This window comes from Haemorhous mexicanus, chromosome 3 (genome assembly GCF_027477595.1).
Source record: "Haemorhous mexicanus isolate bHaeMex1 chromosome 3, bHaeMex1.pri, whole genome shotgun sequence".
NCBI classification, from domain to species: Eukaryota; Metazoa; Chordata; class Aves; order Passeriformes; family Fringillidae; genus Haemorhous; species Haemorhous mexicanus.
This window is the reverse complement of record NC_082343.1, coordinates 5,347,094-5,368,553: the sequence shown is the minus strand read 5'-3', so window position 1 is coordinate 5,368,553 and position 21,460 is coordinate 5,347,094. Positions and strand designations below refer to the sequence as shown.

Here is a 21,460-nt window from a genome sequence, read left to right as displayed (position 1 = left end):
GGTCCCATGCTGGACGTGGCTGGATGTTGGAGATGCCTGAGCCAGCCATGGGTGCAGAGCAAGGGTTGCTTGGCCTCTGTAAAATATTTCCATTTATTTTACTGGCCTCTTCAAAGATAAGGCTGAAACACACAGTCCTGCAGTTGCGAAGGGAAAATAAAGAGGATCAGGCACGACCCCCATACACACGTGATAATTTCTCGTCCTGGCTTATCTTGTAAGAATTATAAGATACTGAGTAGGAAATAAATCATGATGTCAGGACCAAATGCCATTTTCTTGCTTGGTGTGATTTGCAGCATGGCAGTCAAACCGATAGATTTCATTGCCTGGCGTAGGGTTCTCCCCTTTAATTGAATTATACCCCGGCGAGCGAATGGGATTCATTCTCTGAGATACAAGGAAATTACCATTTGATGAAACAATGCTTTACTCCTCGCTCACCTGCACAAACATCCTTCAGGAAAACTATTATGCAGATATCCTTGATTACAGACTATTGTTGCTTTTGATCTCCATTTGCTGTGGCAGCACCCAGGGATTGCACCATGAGTGCAGCGAGCATCTGAACGGCCCTGGCAGGGTTTGCTGCCTGTTCCCCCAGAACCTCAGAAGGCTGTTCTGGTTCCACTCAATTAAAATTCTCTCTGCTGCAGGTGGACAGGCTTGTACATCAGTGCATCGCTGGGTGTGTCACAGTGTCTTCAGTGTCTCCTCAGGGGCAGGACATTGTGGAATAATTAATGCTAATGACCCGCAGGAACCCCATTTCCGGCTGAATTATTAACTTGGGTAATCAGAAGTGACAGAAAGATTTCTGTGCCCCCATCTGTGTTGCTGCCACTGCTGAGGTGGTGAGGGCTGCAGCTCTAGATCTGGAATACTGGCTCCTGTCCCTGCAGCCACAGGTCTTTGAGGTGCATTCCTTGGATTTGGAGTGTTCAGTGGTCTTTGGAATTAAAACTTTCACTTAATTCCCAGTGCTCACAGTTGCAAGGAAACAGAGAGCCTTGAGTTCAAACCCCAGCAGGCAAGGGAGAGAAGCCAATCCACGTAATCATGAATTTCCAGCTGAAGCTGTGCTTTGGGAGGGGAAAGGCTGATCCCTGAGCCTCGCATTCCTGGGGTCTGCAACACTGAGATGCTTCTGCAGCAGCACCGTGTTGTCAGCTGGTTTGTGCAGGAAATACATAATGCTCTTAAAACGACAGATTAATTACCTTGAATAAACTGGCCTTGACAAGCTCTGAAGGTTTTCAAGCCATTTTCTCTCTGTTCTGAGCATGTGCCCAGCACTGCAGGTCCCCCCTTCTGGATGGGCTTGCTCGAGTGGGCTTCTAGTGGCGTTTGAAATGTGAGCTGGTGACAAAATTACAAGGTGGAAGGATGGCAACTAATCAGAGCACAGTGATGCCGTTCCTAATTAATTTAGCAGCAGCAGCCACTGAGCTGTGCCATTATTAGCAAACTTATTAGTGCTCTTTGCAGGAGTTGCAATAAACACATGGAGCTTCTCTGGGAAACCTCCGCCACTGCCTCACCACCCTCACAGGGAAGAATTTCTTCCTAATGCTGGAGCTTTTGAACCCATAAGCTCCTTCCGGGAAAGAGATTTTGAGTCCAAACCAAAGTGCACCAACCTTCCAGCTGCTGGGAGGTTCAGGGAAAAGTGAAATATTCTTCCATTTGAGGTCAGTGGAGGGCACTGCTGATTGTGGTGGTCCAGCAGCTGTCCAGAGCTTTGCTGTGGGGTTGGTAGGGGAGAAGAGGGGGCTGTGCTAGACCTGGCATGCAGCAGGGGGAAGTCCTAGGGACTTTGCTGGGACTGGCCAGCCCCCCAGCCCACAGCCTGGCCCTGGGATTCCTGGCAGTGCCATGTCCCTGCCCTGTGGGAGCTGTGTGCCAGGCTTGGAGAGCCGCAACTGCCAGCATGTGCCAAAGGCTGCGTCTGATTTCCCCACAATAAACCCGTGTCTGCCTTCCAGGCCAGGAGCAGCCTTTGGAGAGAGACTGGGCTTTGGCTGGGGCTGAGACATGAATGGCTCCAGCCAGCCTTCCAAGTGAGGAAATTACGTTTTGGGGCTGGATAGGATTAGAGGACCAGGCTCATTGCGGCCGGTGCATTCACAGAATCGAGCAAACTTTCATTTATGCCCCTTGCCTTGATCAAGGCTTAAGGGCCGCTCTCTCATCCAGGGCCCTGTGGAGCTGACAGGGAGAGCAGTGCCTTGTAGGCCTGGTGTTTTCCCGCTGTGCAGTGGGCAGCTTATTTTCAAATTTATGTCTAAGGGATGAAAAGAGAATAAATTAAATTTTGGCCAGTAGCACATGGTCTGCAATTAATCTTTTACACTAAGCTGAGATGAGCGAGATCTCAGCTGAAGGTGGGATGGTTTTTAATCCCTGTTCATGTTCTGCCTGGCTCTGAGACCTTGGGGTGCTCAGATCCTGGATGTGGGTGGGCAGAGGCAGCATGCCTAGAGCAGGCTCTGTTCAGTCTCCGGAGGAATGCGAATTGCTCTGCTGCCAGTGTTTTTCCTGACCATCCAGTAACTTTGTAATTAATGTGTTAGCTTGTATTTAATGTGTTAGCTTGTTGCCAATTAACAAGCAAAACCGTCTTGGCTGCCAAAGGCTTTTCCACTCCCAGTGTATTCCCTTTTCTCTCCTGCCTTTCATCTCTGCAGTGGGGGGAATACCTCCGATCCAGCCATCTGCCCCTGCGCTCCAGGAATTGTTGTTGTGGCTCCTGGCCTCCTCCCACCTCAGAGGCAGACAGCCCTCTCTGAGCTTGCCATACTGCTCCAGGAGTTTTCTTCCTCCTTGCATCTCTGATCCTGCTTTTCTTCCCTCTTGGCTGCTTGCCCAGCTCTTTGGGACCATCTCCCTCTGTTTCAGACGCCCAAATCCTGTTGCTCCATCCCAGACTCTCCCCTCCAGCTCTGCTCTCCGACTCTGTTGCAGCACCAGCGCTTCCTCACCGCATCTCATCCAGTCACCTCTTTATTCTCTCCATATGTGGTGTGTGTGTGTCTCTGGCAGGATATTTATATAAATTCTTGCTCGCTGCCTCCATAAAATACCCATTCGGAGTGGGGCTGGGTGGGGTGACCCAGATGCACAAGAGGAAATGTTTCATATCTCGAGGAGCACCGTCTGTGCCCCTTGGCAGCCCCTCCCGCCCGCCTATCAGATGTAGGGCTTAATGGGCTTAAGAATTAGAGCAGCTGCTTGGTGCAGAATTTATTGACTGGCTGTGCATAACGAGGGGAATTAAAATCCTAATTGGCTGAGCTGCTCCCCGTCACCTGGAGAATTTTTTACTTTTCTCAGGGCTCCTGGGCTCTTCCCTCCCTCCTGCCTTGCTCAGGTTGATAGCCTGCCCCAGGGAATTGCAGAACCCTTTAGGCTGGAAAGGGATCATCCAGTCCATGTCCTTGGGATGGTGTCACCCTCTTCCCCAGTGGTCTCCAGGAGGAGGCAGTGGTGACAATGGTGTCTGGTGTCCACTGGAGCTGGCCAACTGCTGCAGCTTTTGGAGGAGGTGTTTTCAGTGGATTTCTTGGCGTCACCCTGCACCGTGCCAGCAAGGCTCTGTTGCACAAAAAGGATGATAAAGTGTGCCTCGTGTAGCTGTGGCCACCAGGCCTTCCTGCTGCCTCTCCTGGGAGCCAGAGCCAGGCCTCTGCTCTGGGCTCTGCTGCAGCTCCCAGAGACCAGGAGAGGCTTTTCCTCCTGCATCCCTTGCTCTCAGAGAGCCTGAATGGGCACGGAAATGGCCTCACTTAAGGCTATGTCTCATTACTACATTAAGTCAACAACCACTTGAGTATCCAAGGATTTTGATCAAAGCTAGATATTGAAAGGGGGACAAAGAGTGGCAAACTTATTTGACTTCCACTTATTTCCAGAGCCTGTTGAGCACTCGGCTGTACTCCTCACTGGCCTGAAGTGTGCCTGGGAGAGCAGCCGCCTGCTCTCTGCTCCTCTGTGGTCAGAGGAGAGGCTCTAGGCTGAGGGGAGGGAGGGCAGCCTCCTCCCTGCCTGTGCCTCGCCTCTGGCACCCAGCAAAGGAGAGGGGAGGTGGCTCCCTGTCCTGACTCTGGGGACAAGGGACCCTGTATTGTGGCTGTCCTGCAGGACCCCCTGGAAGCTAACAGGGATGCACTGGTGGGACAGGCACCAAGAGCTGCTGGAATCTTGGGTGGGCATAGTCCAGAAAAAGGCAAATCCAGGTTTCTGCCTACTGCTTGGAGTTCAGTCAGGTCTCTTTAATTCCATTTTCTCAGAGTGGGGAAAGGCAGCTGGCTTCTCCTGCCTACCTGCAGCATCCTCTGGGGATGTGAAGAGTAAGGAGGCAGTAGGAGTTCCCTGCGTGAGCCTCAAACGAGGCCCAGTGCAGGCTCCTTGGGGACCTGCAGCAGGTGGGTTTGCCACCAAAAGAACTCCGAAACTTTGGACATCCATTGTGCTGTGCCAGACTTTAACACAGACCCTCTTCTGCCCCTGCCAGCCTTGTCAAGGCTGTGCTTCTGCAAGATGTTGGTACCACACCAAGCTGCCAGCACAGCAGCAAAGAGTCCTTGGGATTTTTTACGTGGAAGTCCATCAGGATTTCAGATTCTGCTGGAGGCAGGACCCAGGGGTTTTACTGCAGAGCGTGTTGTAGTCAGCCCTGGCTCCTTAGTGCTCTGTACCTAACGACACTGTAGTAAAAATAAAAGTAATCTACAGTAAATGTATCCCAGGTCCTTATTTAATGATAAAACCCCCTCAGTGCAGTGAAAATAAACTGTTAGTGAGTCTCAGTAGTGTCTACAAAGAGGGTACTATCTCTTGGATTAATATGAAGTCCCCTCCAACAATTCTCAGTGTTATTTGCAGGGGGCTGGAAAACAGCAAGAGGAGCAGCAGCTTTCATGTGTTTGGCTTTTTTTTTTCCCTTGCAGGCACGTCTAGGCATCATCACTCCGGGCTGAATCAGACCTGTCTGAGCATTCACCCTCCTGTCACAGAAGAAGCAAAGGATGCAGCAAGGCTCAGAGGTACTCCTGCTTTGCATTAAGCCCCACTTTTGTTACCCTCCTGAAAACCCTTTGGAAATATGAAAGCAGAAACCTGTTCTGGCTGTGGCTGAAAGGCCATTGAAACCCAGAGAGCCCCCGAGTTTAACAGGGGAAGTCATGGTGAAGGCAGAGTGCAGCATGGGAATTTGCATTCAAGAGGGAGGAAAATGAGGGATTTGGGCAGAGAATAACTGATAGGTGCTGTGAATTCATTAAAAATGGGCTATAAAAGATACACTACAAGGTTTTGGTGGCAGACCAACAAAGCTTTTTTCTTCCCCTTCATTGTTTCTACTGTCACAGGATCCTCACAATAGTGGATAGTTTAGCCTTGTACTCCACGGTTCGTTATCTATTCTTCTATTTATTAATGCATTCTTGGGTCTTAGTGATGTGATAAACCATCCACGCTTTTCTTTTATGCTTTAATAGGATTCTTCTGGAACCCCCTCCATGTTTACATAACCTTGCAATTCACAGTTATCTATCATTTATTTCCTACTTTGTGCACTCTTGATAAAGCCGCGGCGGCGAGGGGCGTCAGTGCCCCGGCTGTGGGGTATCACCCGTTTGGGCTCCTCAGAACAAAGCCCTCCTTAAAAAACAGGGTCCTTTCCAGAGGGCTGTCCCTCTACAAGGACAGGAGGGGATACTCCAAATCCAGGAGGTTTGGTGCCCTCTATCCCTTTACAGGAAGGTGGTCCAGGCTCGTAAGGGTCTCCAGGCAAAGGGACGGGGGTCCTGTGAGCCCCCAGCCCTGTGGAGGGACTGAACTTGACTTCAGTGGGAAATAAACAATTCACTGTTTTCTCTGGGAAACACCAGAGCTCCATTCGAGTGGCTTGGCTGCTGGGACAATTTGCTGCCCAATGGAGCTGGGGCAGAAACTTTTCTTGTCAAACAGCCTTTGGAGAATGGAGCGTCAGCGTCACTGTGGGGCCGTTCTCCATCAGAGGCAGCAAATCTAAATATGCCATCTAAATATGACAGCAAACCTTTATTAAGCATACCGGGAAAGGGATGCGAGACCTCATTTATGATTTCATTCATAATCCCTTCAAAATGAGTTGGTACCAGTATGTGATAAGTGGATTATGTGTTAGGCCCAAGAAAAGCCAGACACAATTAGTGCTTTAATAAACCGGTTGTATGCATTACTAACAACTAAGTCATAAGGGAATTGGCGTATTTACAAACCCTAATTAGTAGTTTGTTACTGTGATACCAAATTTAAACAAATCTGTAGCATTGCTGACCATCTGGGTTAGAAATCTCTGTTTTGAATTTAATTAGGAAATAGTTGTGACAGAAAATTGGTCCTTATTAGTTAGCTAACGATCAGCATTGCCCTAATTGAAATGAAGAACTGGCTGGCGGGTTTGTGAGATGTTTAGATACAAGCAGAGACAATCAAAAAATATTCTCTCACTTAGGACTTTGTGAGCTGTGGTGATTGATTAAGTAACATCCCCTTGATATTTTAGCAGCTAAAATGCAAATGACCCAGTGATGAGCGTGCATGACAAAAAACCTGGCAATTAGAGCTGTGCATTTCAGGGTTTGCTTTTAAAAGCAGTTCTGCAGAGCTGGCCTGGGGTGGGTGCTCCAGGAGCAGGGCTGTGCCTCCACCTTCACCTTCCTCCCTTCAGGCATCCTCAGGAAGGGCAATGCCCCTCCTGGTGTGGGAGCCTGGCTGCTTTCCCAGTCCTGGTGTTTTCCCAGAGAGCAGCTCTGACCCGCTGAGGCACAACCAGCCCAGTTCTGGCACCCAGCACCTTGGTGGGAGCTGGCTGTGTCCAACCTGCCCTACCTGTGCCGAGCAGACTGTGGGTGTCCAGTGCCTGATCTGTGTGGGGAATGACATCCAGATTGGTTCTGGAAGCACACTTGGGGCAGAAGTGAACATCCCAGCCTTGCCATGGAAATACAGACAGGCCCTTCAGGACACAGGCTGCAGTTCTTAATTCATTCGCACTTCCTCCCTTTATGGTGCTCCACAGGACTCCACAGGATGTTAGGATTCCTGGTAATGTTTCCAGATGAAAGAAAGCACACGTTGGCAATATCACCCACCCTAGTGCTGCTGTCAGAGCAGCACTGGGTACCAAGGAACTCTTTCTGTCTTGGAGCAGACAATGAAGTTTCTGTAGGGGCTTTAAATCACTAAATGTTGAAAGGAATTCCCCGACGGCTTCATCAGTCACTGTGTAAGATTGTTAGAGATCTCCACCAGCTAATAAATTTGATTTGGGGTTTGTTTTGCTGGCATTTGCACAAACCCTCTGAGAACTATAGTTACTGTATTCCCATACAGTGTCTGAATTCCGAATTGAGATGCCCATTCCCCTCTCCTCCGGGAGGGGAAATAAACCTTTGCCACAGAATATGAATGTCGGTTGTTTTTCCTGGTAAGCTGGTGCATCATTATTATTTGAGGAGATATAGTGTTTGACAAAACCATTTATTTTGTTTCAAATATTTTATTGAGTAATAAAACTCGTTTGTGTTGCTGCCACATGGGGGGATTTGTGCCTGTTAGGCTGGGAGGGAGGCGAGGGAAGGAATGGGGCCCTGGCCCGCCGTGTGTCCCTCCTGTCCTGTCTTGCTGCACCAGGCTGTGCCTGGGGAGCTGTGCAGGCTGGGGGTGCAGGGGGGATGAGCTGAGTCCCCCAGCCCTCCCTGCCCCACCCTCCAGGGTGCTGCAGGCTCAGGCGGCCGCACTGAAAAATAAAGGCCGTGTTGTTTTCTGGGACGAGTATTTTTTTTTCCCTACCCAGCACTCACAAGTTTATTATGAATGATCCCTTTTCACAGATGTTCCCATTCTGAATGGGGGAGCAGCAGCGTTTCAGTCTAGAAAAATCCCCTGTGAGCAGAGCCAAGTGCAGCTGAAGGGTGTGAGCTGGGCTCTGCCCAGCAGCTCCTAGCCATGGGCTCAGGCTGGGGGGCCCGGGCTTGTCAGCAGTGCCAGGCAGGCAGAGCCTGGCTGGGCTCTCTGGGTGCAAACTCACTCTTCTCCCTGCCCTTCCTCTGAGCTGGGGTTCAGCAAGGTTAGCTGCAACCCCCGCTGTGTTTTGCACTTTCCTCAGGCTCCCTCTCCCGCCTTAGCATCTCTCATCTGTGAGACAGGGCCAAGGAGAATTCTCTTCCAGCCCAAGGCTGCCCAGGCTTGGGGACACGATGCCCTCAGAGATGTCTGCAGCAGCCTGGGTAGGAAGGGGTTTGCTCAAAGAGAAGCCAGCAAGCCCTGAATTTGGATTTTTGCAGTGCTCTGCTGCTTCATGTCTCTGTTTTACGTGAAGATGTTTGCTTGAAGGGCTCACAGCAGGCAGAAAGGTTTGAGTTCTCCTGTTTTGACACAGTCAGGAGCGTCCTTTCTGTGGGTGGCAGTGCACGGGAGGCCCCGTGAGTGTCCATGCAGATGTGCTGCTGTAGCTGCACCTCAGTGCTGGTGCTGGCAGCTCCTGGGGCCACCGGGGCCACCTCGTCCTTCACCCGCCAGCAGCTCAGGAGTGACACTGATGGTGTGCAGCAGGAGCCCTCCCGCCCACCCCCCGTGAGCAGCATGACAGCTGCCACCGAGCTTTCCAGGGGGGATAGGAGGGTTTAATGCCCTGGAAAATGCAGGACCCCATGGAGCATGCAGAGCATTGGCAAATGGGACACTCTGGCAGGCGTGTGTCACCCGCAAGGCGCGCAGGGAGCCTTTGCTGGGGAAAGCAGCGCGTGGTGCTGCCACTTCCCCCAGGCCTGGGGCTCAGCCCCCGGGTGTCCTTGTCCCGTGGTGTCCCTCGTGCCATTTGCTTTGGGGAGCTGAATCCACACACCCTGGGTAAGGCGGGTTATTGCTGTGCAGTGCTGAGGCCCAGCCACAGGTGTTGCCCAAAGAGTTTCAGGGTTTGTGGAGGACGTTCAGCGTGGCTTTCAGCTCACCCCTGAAGCACTGACTGCTCCAGCCTGGTTCCAGCTGGCCAGGCAGCAACAGGCTGTGCAGGGACCCCTGCCTGGGCACCAGTTGTCCTTTTGGGGAGGTCTAAAAGCATTTCCTTTGGTGGATGCCTCGACCCACACGTTTCACTTCCTGTATCCACCTGCCTGTGGATGGCCTCAGGCACATTCTGTCACTGTGGGCGTCTTGGCCACTGCCAAGGTCATCACCAGCAGCGTGTGGGGACTCGTGACTCGCCTGGGAGATGGATGGGAGGCTTTGCTTTCCTTCAGCTGGTCATTAGTCCTCGCTCTGGAAAGGCTTAGCAATTCCGACCCAGTAAATTATGTGCCATTCCTCAAAAAAGCAGATAAATAAATGGGGCTAGAGCATGTCTTTTTTTTGTCCTGAGCTTCGGTGTATTGATTTGGACATATTTCCAGGCCGGGAGTAATCAATTCTCGGGCAGAATAAAATAATTTCGGGCAAACTCTTCGAGCGACTCGTCATTAATTTGCCTTTGCCGGCGCTGGCTGGGGCCGGGCGAGATGCGCTCGGCATCCTCGGGAGCGGTGCCCTGGGGATCTCCCGGGGCTGCCAGCAGGGAGGGCGGGGGCCGCCGGGACTAATGAATGCGCTGTGTTTGCTCATCTTTACAGAGTCCCTTATTACTGCTAATTGGGAGGGACAGTTCAAACAGGCACAGAGGAGCAGTTGTCGCGGGAGCGTGACTTGCTTTCCTAAGGAGCGGCCGGGAGCCCCGCGCCCGGCGCATCCCGCCTTTGTCGGGGACCCCTCCGGAGCCGAGCACCGCGGGCAGCTCGGGCACCGCGGCCGGACAGACGTGCAGCTGTCCGGGACGCGGAGGAAGTCACCGGCTGACGGAAGGGGTGGGCTGCTGGCTCCGCGCAGGGGATCGGGGATGTGCTCGGCATTAATGCGCCCCGCTGCGCCTGGGATGCTTCTCCCGCAGAGCCCGGGGGTCTGGGAGGGGGCACGCTGTGCCCTGCCTTGTTTTGGGGCTCCCTGGCAGGAGGAGACAGCTCCCCCTCCAAGCGTAGCCGTATCTCGCCTTTCCCTGTTATTTATAGGTTTGAGTGTTCTCATCCAAGCTCATATTCCTTCATTTATTGCTGCTTTGCCTAATTAAAACCTTTTGGATTATTCCCCTGCACGCCGAGTGCTCCTTGCAGCTGGGTACCAATTCCATTTCTACAGCAGGATTGACCTGCTGCACTCATTTTTAAGAGATTTTTTTTTAACGTTTCTTGGGGAAAACAGCTAAGCATAAATGTTTCAGAAATAAGATGAGGATGGGCTTTGTTTCTCAGCCACGTTTCGGGTTTGTAGTGCTGGACAGCAAAGGGGAGTGGGCTCAGGGGAGTGGGTCCGTGGTGGTGCCAAGGGTAGGACAGGCACTGTCCCTCTGTCCTTCCCGGGGTTAGGGGTGTCCCCTCAGGCTCAGCATGTGCCCAGACATGCAGTGGAACAGATGGGGTCCCCTGGGTGGGCTCAGGGCTGCTGCTGAGAGCTGGGAGAAGAGGGAGCTGCTGCCATGTTTTGGGAAATCGGGTCTGGCTCAAGCCTGCGTTTTAGCTTTTGCCTCTTCTTTTCTAATACAAAAATGAAGGTTTCCACAGAGAAAACTCGGTTTCTCTTTGAATGGGTAATTCCTCTCCCTTACAAAAAAAAAAAAACAAACAACAAACCAAACCTCCACATCTCCTGTTTGTGGTGCAGGAGGATGGAGATTATGTGCATCTGCAGCCTGGCTTTAAATACGTTCCAAAGGCGTATTGTGCACACGTTGTCCCTGAAGAGGATAAACCTAAGGGAACAATCTTAATCTCAGAAGTTCGCACCCACAGCTAAAGCACTGGCAGAAAACACTCTGTGTGTGGCTGGAATCCTCGAGAGGAGCCCTAGCCCTGGCAGAGCAGCCAACAAGAGGCATTTTTTCCTCTTGCGTGTGTGGCGCAGATAAATCGAGTTTGTTTTGCAGCCCATTCTGCTTTAGATTTCCTGTGTCATAACTGAATGAATTTGTTGTTCATTGATACCTTAATATATAGGTTGTTGGGGGGGGATTTTTTTTTTCTAGGGGGAAAACAATGTCCCCTTCACTCATGCCTGAATGGATTCATTTATTCTCCGTAACCTCCGGAAGTCATTTATTTTGCCCTGCGACAGCTGCAGGGTCTGTTTGTGTAGGAGGGCTGGCAAAGCCCTGCCCTTCCTCCTGCCCGTGCCCAGCTCCAGTGGGGCCAGGATGGGCTCATGGCCTTTGGGAAGGGCTTGGGACAAAACTGCTCTCAGAAATGGCTCTGCTCTGCTTGGGGTGAGGCCACGGCACAGTGCTGCTGCTCTCCTCTCCTCTCCCCAGGGATGCTCCTGGGCATTTATTTCAGTCCCTTTCTGCTGCTCTCCAGGGATGCTCCTGGGTGTTTATTTCAGTCCCTCTCTGCTGCTCTCCTCTCCCCAGGGATGCTCCTGGGCATTTATTTCAGTCCCTCTCTTCGCACTCTGGTGGGTCCTAATCAGCAGCAATTTAATTAATATACATGCCTTTGCAGAGGTTGTGCTTCACTGTAACTTAGCAGTAACTAGGGGCCCTTTGGTGGGAGTATGGGATCTTTTCCATTTATTAAGGAAGGGAATTGCCCACTGAAGAGATGTCAGTGTTGGTCCACTGTGCCCAGTTTAGTGAGACCAGAAACTTCTGCGTGTTTCAATGGCCAAAATAAATTCTAAAATCTCATGCTTCTCCAAAAACACTTCCAAACACCCTCAAGCCATTTCCTGGGAGAATACAAACCCCACACATGTCCAGGCTCAGGAGTGCCACCAGGCCCTGTGAGTTATCCCTGCAAACCTGGAAACAGCTGTTGGAGCTGGTGTAGAAACAGGAAGGGAGGAACTCGTGCTGCCGTTGTGCCAGGCGTGGCCACGCATCCTTTGGTCCCCTTGGACACATTAAAAGTGTTCCCTAATGTCACTACTGAGCTTCCTTTGCTCGGGGGAGAAAGGTGAATTTCCTTCCCTCTCAGGGGATTGAAGGGAATGAGGAAGAAAGCTCTCCCTGGATCTGTGGATCTGTACTCAGTGCAGTGTGTGATACCCACTGGCCTGGAGCTGCTCCCCCAGGCTCCCCCTGTGCCTTGGCACATGTTTGACTTCCCCAGAGCCCCGTGGAACAGGTGTGTGCCAAGTGTCCAGCTGGACTGAGACTTCATCCCTCCCCTGCTAAATGGGTTGCAGATCATCCATGGTCCAGCCAAAATCTCCTCCTTTCCCACTGCACCTTGGCACCTGAAAGAAAACCCAGCTCTGGAGGTCTGGGGTTGTGTTCCCAAATTCAGCATCAGCTCACCGCCCATTGTTGTCCCCACCTGTGCTCTGGTCACCTCCCCAGGCAGGGGCTCTGGGGCTCTGCCACCCATGGGGACCAGAGCCAGGACACTTCTCCCTGTGCCACAGCAGCCCCCTGGCAGCACATCCAGAGAGGATCCATCCTCCTGGGTCCCTGGGAGCAGGGTGCCCACAGGTGGGGAGGGAGGATGGAGCCACTGGCTGGGCTCCACGCGGAGCTGCTCTCGGTCAGCCCCGGGCTGCAGAGGCAGCAGCACCGGCCAGCTGTGCTAATCAGGAATAATGTGCAGCTTAGCAGAACTTCTCCATTAAAAGGTTTTGAGAATAATGTCTAAAATGAATGGCTGGGGAGGTGGGGAGGGAGGAGAGCCCCGGCAGACCCCGGCTCCGAGCACGCAGTCACGCTGCGCCTAAACCTGGAGCTGGGAATTGGTTTGGTTTGGTTTTTGTTTTTTTTTTTTAATTTAAAATTCAAATGTCTGATGTTCTTAAATTGAACAAATGATATTTTAAAAAAATATATCAGGCTCCAACATCTGCAGATTATGATTTGCATTTTGAAATTGGCTGCTTGAATTGAACAAGGATGAATACTGTCACTCTTCTTTCATTCGCTCCATTTATTTAATGAAATGCTAGAGGTCAACCCTTTGTCCTTAAATTAGTTACTATAAAAATCTTTTTGTACTTTTCTGCTTGTTATGATGTCTTCTAAGCAGAAGAAAAGGTTGCCATTAATTATGTCTTTGTTGAATATGGATATCTATTCAGAGTTAGTTAAACAGTTTCAAACAAAATTAGCATCGAGCAACTCGAAGGCCAGCTTTAGGTTGGTTATCAAGAATTTTTTGCTAAGAGAATGCTCTCCTGCAAGTGTGCATTATCTAATATATTCAGCTTTCAGTTGCTAATTTTTTTTCCAGATGAAGATGGGCTTAATTGAGGTTGTGCTTTTAAGTTTGTAGAGCTCTTCAGCATCTCATACAAAAGCATCTAGAGGCTTTTCATTTGTCTTGAGTATGTTTTAGATGTACAAATATTATTTACTTTAAACTCCAAATCAAAAGGCACGCTGTAACTATTTTAAATAAAACATTATTCTCTGCTGAAATATATATAAATTCAAAGGGAGGCTTTTTTTCATTATCACTTAATTTATGTGAAAGAGCCACTATTAGCAAATTTTAGGATAATACTGTGGGAGCGGTTTAGTGGCTGGTCTCGAGCAGGCATTTACTTGTGTAATTTCCTCAACAGAGACAGGGGCTGTGAGTTGGGGGTGAGACACAGCCCCAGTGGTTTCAGGCAGTGCTCGGAGCTGAGAGCCTCTGGAGCAGGGTTTGGGGATTACACCATGCTCCTTGCCCAGGGAGCTCGCGTTTTTGGGAACAGCCCCCCAGGTGGGTGCTGTCTCTCTGCTGAGGGGTTCGGGTTGGTCTGTTCTCCACTCCCTGCCAGTCCCAGGGCAGCCTAAGGTGGCTTTCAGTGGGTGACAGGGCTGGCTGGTTCCTGAGGTGCCCATGCCAGGGGTGGGACGCTGCTGAGGCTGCTCTCTGCCTGTGCCATGCCCCAGGCACCAGACAAAAAGCCCTTCCTTGCCCCCAGAAATGTTTCTTGCAAACTCTAACAAGCCTCAACAGCTCCTTGGCAGGTCACCCAGGCTCTGTGTGTGTGTGAGGCACCCAGGCTTTCCTGGCTGTGGGGCCTGGGCAGTGTGGAGGGGCCGGCAACAGCTCCGGCTGATCCAGCCCCGAGCCAGACAATAACGGGCTGAGGAGCTGGGAACAGAGACAGGAGGAAAAGCTACAGGCAAAAAAAAAAAAAAAAAAAAAAAAAAAGGAGACAATTAGGAAAAGTAATAAGAAAATATAAATGTGGTAGCGGAGGATTAGTCCTAGTCATTGGAAATGCAAATGATCTCCGTGCTCTCTCCCAACATCTTTTTTCTAGGCTTGTGTTTCAGAAAGGATTTTTCTCTCCTTGTGTTTTTTTTTTCTCCCTTTTCCTCCTCCTCAGAGCAGCAGAGCTGCTTCCCCAGCAGCATTAAATATTCCCCAAGCTGAGACACTAACCTTGTAATGCTTTTAGGTATAATATACAGACTTTTTTTTTTTTTTTCATTTTAAATGGTAGCTCATAATGACATTGTGGAGTAGGGATCCCGAGTCAGCCTTATTATCATGGTGTCTCCTTGAGCTGAACCTCTGAGAAATGTGAAGGGGAGACCTTTTGGAATGAACAAATCCTTTAGCTGCCTATAATTATTTATTAAAATAGGCGGCCGGGATAAAGGCCGGGGAGGGGGAGGGAGGAGCAGCATTCCTCTCTCCGTCCGTCCCTCCGTGCGGATACACGGAGATGCACACCCGGGCAGCCAGCAGGGCCGCTGCCGTGGCCGGGCTGGCACTTGAGAAATGTAAAACAATGGCTGTGCAGCCGGAGAGATAAAGCGTGCCCAGGTGACACGTGTTGTTCGGCACCGGAGGGACACGGCGGCGGCGTCCTGCCCGCCCGGAGCATCCCCCCGCGCTGCTGCGGGGGTCTCACGGCAGGCTTGGGAGGAACGTGGGGAAAAGGGGAATGAGGATGGGAGCAGTGCTTTCCCACTCTGTGCGCGAGTGGTGAAAGCGAAACCATTCTGCTTCATTAGCTGGGTAAAAGAAAGGGAGGAAGCAAGGGGAACAAAATAAAGCCAAGCAAAACCCGACCAAAAACCCGACAAAACGCAAATCAAACAAACAGGAGACACACAAAGCAAAAGCCCTCCAAGGCACCAAGCAAACCTTGCTGGGATTTCACGGAATGCTCGCTCCGGTGGCCGCAGACGTGTCCAGCTCTGGTGCCCGGCCGCGGCAGCCGGGAGCGCCGCGCTGCCGCGACCCTCTCCCTGCGGCGGCAGAAATTTTATAAACTTCGGCTACTTTAAAAAAAAAAAAAAAAAAAAATCTTTGGGGTCAATTTTCCACTTGTGCCTGTAGCTCTTGAACAAGTACTTTTATGGTTCCTTCTAGCGCACAGGATTTATCTGCAGCTCTGTGAAGGGCTTTTACATTTAATCCAGCGCTGAAGTAGTAATTTGTCGCCGGCGCTTCCTAGCAGGCTTTTCTTTTAACTTAGCCGGGATGCGGGCCCTTTGTGCGGGCTAATCTGCGCCGCACAATGCCGGGGCAGCTCGGGGCCGGGGCAGCTCGGGGCCGCCCCTCGGATGCGCTCCCGGCCGAGCCAGGGGACGCGGTGAGTGCCGGGCGGAGGGAACGGGGCTGGGGGCACCGCGGGGCTGCGACCCGGCCGGGAGCTCCGCTGGGTTTTCCACGTGTGCGCACGGAGCCATCGCTGCACGGAATTTATAGGAGCTCCTGAGCCTTTTCTGCAAAGGCTCTCTTTTTTTTAGGTTTGGGGTTTTTTTTTTCCAGTCTGCTTCGATAATCGGTTTTTTAAAATCAAATTTAAAGTTCCTCTTACATTGGGGATAAGGTGCTTGGGTTTGGTTTTTTTCCTGGAGGAGGCAAAGCTTTATAGCCTGTCCGTATATATTTTTCAGAGAGAGGGAAATATCATGGTAAAGGAAGAGAATCTTTTACCAATTCTTTATTTTAATTGAAGTATGGCAATTTTTAGAATAATTTTTGAAGCGAGAGTTTCACCCTTCTGCCTTGCAGATGCCTGTCTTTTTTATTACAAATAGTGTTGTTCTGATACCAGTATTGTGGGCGAATATTTTATTCCAGATGCAAAAACATCTCGGGGATACGTTTGGACATAGCAGAAGCGTGTGAAATAGTGCCCGACAAATATGAAATAGTCTCTCATAAATAAAGATACCAAAGCCACAATATTAAAAATGGGAGCAGCTCTGCCTGCCTCCCTTTTATCACATTTCTGAACTATACTGATACTGCAGGCGGCTTTTTGGTGAGGGCTCGGGAAAGAAACGTTGCTGTATTTACATGAATTATGCTTGTGCTTTACACTCTGTCCGGGGGCCAACCGGATCCCTTTTCTACCTTGGGTAAATGTCAGCGTGCAGCAGCAGCAGCACCTCTAAGTAAAAAACCACTTTAAAAAGCTGCTTTTGGGAGCCGTGTGCCCCAGGTGTGGGCAGGGCCAGCCCCCCTGTCCCTGCCCAGTGCTGGCACGGGCATCCCTGAGTTAGAGCTCGAACGATTCGAGCCGCAGCCCGGCAATCTCGGTGAGGCACAGAGAGGGGAGCCCGCCGCAGGTACGGCGGCGGCACGTGGGGAGGGAGCTTTATGGGCATGATTTAGTGAATATGAGAACATATTTTGTGCTCCATTGTTTAGACTCAAGAAGGCATAAAATCTTTAACATCTATTTATCACGTAGCTGTTTTAATGTAAACATTTGTCTATTTGGATGAAGTGTTTTCATTATTAAGCTAATTTCCACATGTTTCAGATAGACTGATGAGTTCGAAGCAGAGCACTCGCTGATGAGAAACGAAATTCGGCCGCGGCTCAGCCTGCTGTCAGATACATCTTCATTAGTTTTTGTCATTCACTGATGGCAAATGCTCTATAAATGAGATGACGATCAGGTCCGCCTTGATAACTTGCCTTATCTCATTAGTTTTCACATCAAAGTTAATCAGCAATGTGAATTGTAATTGCTGGAAGAGACAATGCAATAGATCACTCGGCCTTTTTTTTCTGCGTGGCATCTTGAAACATCAGCAGGCTGGTGTGAGTAGATAGGCTCCGAAGGAAAATGATGTGGAAAGCATAATAAGCAAGCTGCTCGGAATTAATGAGCTTACCCAATAAGAAAAGAATAACCAATCAATGTGAGCTGGGCAAATATAATTTAGGAATAATTGCTTGATTGGTTGTCTATAGTAGGCTGATTTGACCACACACAAGGATTAAGAATTAAGATGTCAAGGCAAAAAATAATTTGGCAACTGAGGGCATGTAATTTTTTGTTCCCCTCCCTTTACGACTGAAAGCGATTGCTGTTTGATATGTTATTCCCCGGGAATGGAAACATTAGACGGGCGCGCACCGGTGGGTGGGGTTCTTCCTCTCCTTTATACGCTCCTTTTATCGCACAAGGTCTTTCAAACCTCGCCGGGGATATTGCGGCACGGGACATTAAAAACGAATGGGGGAGCGGGGCGGGGGGGGAGCAAAATAAAACTACAGAAAAGCCCCCAGACGTCTTCATTTGTGAGGCTGCACGGAGAGGAGCAGGGGCTGCGCGCTCAGCCTGGTGTTGGCAGAGCCCGGCCATGCCCCGCTCCAGACCCCGATCCGGAGCGCGATTCACTTTCCGTATAATTCTCCCCACAGCCATTGGCCAATTAGTAAAGAACCCTTATATTCTTCTATCTAAACTACGGGGAAGGTTCAGCCAGAAGGTAAATTTGCTTTGATCTACATTACACCTAATTGAGTCACCACCAATGTCTCTATCCCAACATCAAGAAATGTGAAAATGTTAGATTATTTCACTGGGGATTAAACCTAATTTTCGCGTGTTCTGCATTAACCTATTAGGCTGACTCATCTGCATTGCTAATGCGGCTCAGGCAGCTGTCACCGCTAAAGAAAAACATGATCATGCAATCCTTGAATGAATGATTCCAGCTCTGATTAGTGTTAGTGAAGTTAGCTGAGCCCTGGTGATAAGGCAGGAAAATTCCCAGGTTGCCAATAGCTTTGAAAATTATCAGACTCCGGGCAAAATGTAGCTGGCGGCGCGCGGGGCCTCCCTCGGAAGGTGGCATTATTTAAGGCTGTCTCTCTTCGGGCTGCTCTGCTCGCTGGAACGTGGCTGCTGCTGCTGCACCTCCTTCCAAGGGGCTGTGCCAGGGGTACGGATTAAAATGCTAATGGGGAGCGACCTGAACGTGGACAGCCGCAGGTTTTTTCCTGCCTGGCCGCATCCAGGCTTTAAATGCGGTTTCCAGAGGGCAGCGGTGGTGATGCCCGAGCGGGAAAAGGGCCTTGGGGGGCCGGCACCAGGCACAGCCCCGGGCTGGGCTCTGCTCTTTGTTCCCGAGAGCCGTCAGCTCCAGCCGTTCCTCATTCTATCTGTCAGATTTAAATAGGAAAAAAAAAAGGGGGGGGGGAAGCAACAATGGCCCATCCCCTTGAGATGGGAAAAAATTTAGGAGTGAGTTATCCCCAAGCAATAGAGCCAGGAGCCAATTTAATCCGATTAGCGCCTGCTGACAATGGATGCTCCTCACCCATTGTGGACAGAAGCTTTCACTTTATTTGTTTCTATTAGCCGAGAACGCAAGATATTGGAAAAGTGGAACTTTGCCCCAACAATTGAAGAAAAAACAAATTGAGAGAAATCATCTAAAGTGTCAATATTGATCTTTTGGCCCCGACTGTGTGCGGAGAGGACTTGCTGAGTGCCCAAAGTTTGCTGTGTGCTCTCGGTGCTCCCCGAGCAGGGGGTGGTGGCGGCTCTTCCCGCCGGGATGGTGGGTGCACAGGGCAGGAGCTGCCGAGGCGGAACAGAGGGGTTTCCATGGGAAAAGACTCGGAGCTGTTCACCAAACCACTGATAGGAAATGTAGCAGGGCTTTAAACTGCCAGGCACCTGCTGGTGTTAACTCCCAGTTCCTCGGCGCACACGCTCGCTGCAGGTGTCAGTGGGGGTTCCTTCCCATCACATTTCATGGGGAGAAGCTGCTTTCCACACACTTGGAATGCATTCTCCTCTCTCCCAGCACCAATATCCACAACAGCCACGGCACCACTCGGCGTCGCCGGCGGCTCCCCCCATCCTTAGTGACAGTGGCGTTGCTCCAGAGGGGACAGGCCACACCTGGCTCCATGTGCTGCTGCTGGAGCCACCTCCCTGAGCCACCTGGGGCATGGCCACAGCTGGGCAGGTTGGTGTGGCCAGACCTGCTGCAAGGCCTGCTTTGTTTTTGAGAAGCAGGATTCCCCTCGGTGCTGCCCTGTGCATCCAAACCCCACAGACATCCCCGAGGGCCCTGGCAATGCCACACTGGAGATGTCCAAGCCTGTCAGGCATTGCTGGGCAGTGAGGGGCAGGGTGGAGGTGGACACCAAGGTCAGCACAGGGTGGTGACCTGTTCCCTCTGGCATTAAAACACAACATTCAGAGCCCCAGGAACTCCAAAGGGAATGGGAGGAGAGGGATGTGTGGCAGCAGGAGCACTCCCTTCACCAAGGGGCCTTCCTGGGGACCCCCACACTGGGCTGGCAGTGCTGGCCAGGACAGCTCAGGTGGTGCAAACCACAAGATTTGGGGTTTTACCCCCAAGTTTTTTGCTGTCTGGAAAATCAGGGACCCACTGAGAAGAACAGTGTTCCCAGAAAAGGAGCTACACTGCAGGTTGGGTGCTTGTTAACATCCCAGGCTCCTGGAGTAGCTGCAGACCAGATTTTTGTGTCCTGATCCATACCCTTGCAGCTCAGGGGGGAATTTCCCTGAGCACCCATCCCTCTCCTCCCCGGTGGTGCTGCCCCATGAGTGACAGCCTGCCTGGGAAAAAAGGGCCGGGGGAGAATTATTTCACAGAGCTACCCCAAAAAAATGACTTCTTATCCTAAAATAGGATTTTTATTTTCTCCCCTCTGTTCCAGTGAGAGGCTCCAGGTGTCAGCTGAGCAAAGTCAGGATAAGCTGCAGTTATTCCAGAGTACGTGTCCACGTGTGGAATATTCCGGAACAGGTATTTCACTTTAAATTCATGCCCCGTCTTATTCCAGAATATTTTCCCTGCATAGAGAAGCACTTGGCTGGGGTCTCTGCTTGCTGCCGTACTAGTGATAAGATGGATTGGCTGATCTAATAGGTCTTTTCAATCTCTGATTTTGAAAGCTAAGATTGGGAAATTAATTTCAGAAAGGTCAAAACAGAGCAAGGCTATCCTGCTGCTGTGCGATGGATCCTATTTTTTTTTTTAAATCTGCCTATTGAGGGAAAGGTTAGTTATTCAGCATCCTGCAAAAGAAAGAAATAAATAAAGCAGGCCGAGGAACACAGGAGTGTATAGATCTGCTGACCCATTCGCAATCCTCAGTTAATGAGAGCGCCGGGGAGCGGCGGCGCTGAGAGGCTGCGGGGCTGGGGGCGCCGACCCCGCGGGGAGCGCGCCGTCCCCTCCGCGCGTGGCCGCCGCGGTGGCCCGAGCCTGGGAGGTCTGCTCCCACCCCCAGGCTGGGAAAACGCTCAGCACATCCCTGGGGTGTCCACGAAAAACCCAGCCCCAGGCACGGAGAGGGGCAGCGGGGTGGCTGGGAGCCGCTGCGGTCACGGGGAGGTTTGGGGAGTCGTGCCGTGGGGTTTTGGGGTAGGGAGACAGAAGACTCAGAAGGAAAGGAGGGGAAAAAGAAAAAAACAAAGGCTTTGTGTAGGTATTTCCCTGCTTTTTATTTGCTTGTTCTCTTCCAGTACAGCCAAACAATAATGTTAAGTTTTTTACTAAATTGCTTTACTGCTTTTAAATACCAGGGAATCAGGGGGAGAGCAAAGGGGCCGGTTAGGAGGGAATGACTTCTTAATTAACAACAAAATAGATTTCTCTTGTTTTCTTGTTTGTTTTCCTCTTTTTTTTTTTTTTTTTTTGGTGTCTCCACATGGTGTATTCAGCAACCTGCTGAGCTGTCCTTCCTCTATCTCTTCTTGTGGATGAATATGGGATGCTGGATTTTGGGAAGTGGGGAGAAATCCGCCAGTTTCAGCAGCACGGATCAGACCTTGTCCCAACAGCCCGGGAAGGTTGTGCTGTGCCTGGGAGGTGCCACCTGCGGGGAGTCCTGGTGGCTGCTGCTGTGCCTGGGATTGCTGTGCAGGTCCCAGTGGTGTCCCCAGGGGCTGCTGCAGGGAGGAATGGGGTGAGGGCTGAGCTGCAGCCAGTCCAGACCTCCCGAGGCCCCTCTCCCTGATGTAAGGACAGGCTGTCCTGTGAGCACTAACCTGGGTCTCCTCAGAGCAAGCCTGGAGAGTCCTGCTGATTGCTCTGGAGATGGGATCCTGACTGGAATGGCTGGCCAGTGCAACATTAATTAACACCCCCATCTCAGGTGTAATTCACCCCTGAACCTGTACGAGCCAATGTCACTTCACAGTTCCCTCTTTGCAGACAAATCCT

General features: G+C 51.0%; 1 long non-coding RNA gene across 13 annotated transcripts in view; it reads left to right on the top strand.

The window, feature by feature from the left end:
• The window catches only part of LOC132324485 (uncharacterized), a 67,841-nt gene that overhangs the window by 24,918 nt on the left and 21,463 nt on the right, over positions 1-21,460 (top strand). For 12 of the 13 annotated variants that reach the window (XR_009485643.1, XR_009485642.1, XR_009485644.1 and 9 more), the window contains 2 exons: positions 4,950-5,045; positions 19,950-20,038. This is a non-coding gene — a long non-coding RNA (uncharacterized LOC132324485). The remainder of the gene's footprint in view (positions 1-4,949; positions 5,046-19,949; positions 20,039-21,460) is intronic. The other variant, XR_009485649.1, reaches the window with a different exon arrangement.